The sequence below is a fragment of the Triticum dicoccoides genome, chromosome 4A (genome assembly GCF_002162155.2).
Source record: "Triticum dicoccoides isolate Atlit2015 ecotype Zavitan chromosome 4A, WEW_v2.0, whole genome shotgun sequence".
Taxonomy (NCBI): domain Eukaryota; kingdom Viridiplantae; phylum Streptophyta; class Magnoliopsida; order Poales; family Poaceae; genus Triticum; species Triticum dicoccoides.
The window spans coordinates 598,915,742-598,916,306 of record NC_041386.1 but is presented as its reverse complement, the minus strand read 5'-3'; positions in this window follow the sequence as shown (position 1 = coordinate 598,916,306).

Genomic DNA, 565 nt, shown 5'->3' with positions numbered 1-565 from the left:
TGTAGATAGAGATATAATATGCACTAACCCGAAAGTTGTTCGGAGTCCCGGATGAGATCCAGGACGTCACGAGGAGTTCCGGAATGGTCCGGAGGTGAAGAATTATATATAGGAAGTGCAGTTTCGGCCATCGGGAGAGTTTCGGGGGTCACCGGTATTGTACCGGGACCACCGAAAGGGTCCCGGGGGTCCACCGGGTGGGGCCACCCATCCCGGAGGGCCCCATGGGCCAAAGTGGGGAGGGGAACCAGCCCATAGTGGGCTGGTGCGCCCCGCTTGGCCCACCCCATGCGCCTAGGGTTGGGAACCCTAGGGTGGGGGGCGCCCCACCTGGCTTGGGGGGCACTCCACCCCTTGGCCGCCGCCCCCCCCCCCCTAGGAGATCCCATCTCCTAGGGCCAGCGCCCCCCTTAGGGGAGCCTATATAAAGGGGGGGGAGGGAGGGGCAGCCGGACCCTTGAGTCTTGGCGCCTCCCTCTCCCCTGCTACACCTCTCCCTCTCGCAGTAGAACGGCGAAGCCCTGCTGCGGTGACCCCTGCATCCACCACCACGCCGTTGTGCTGC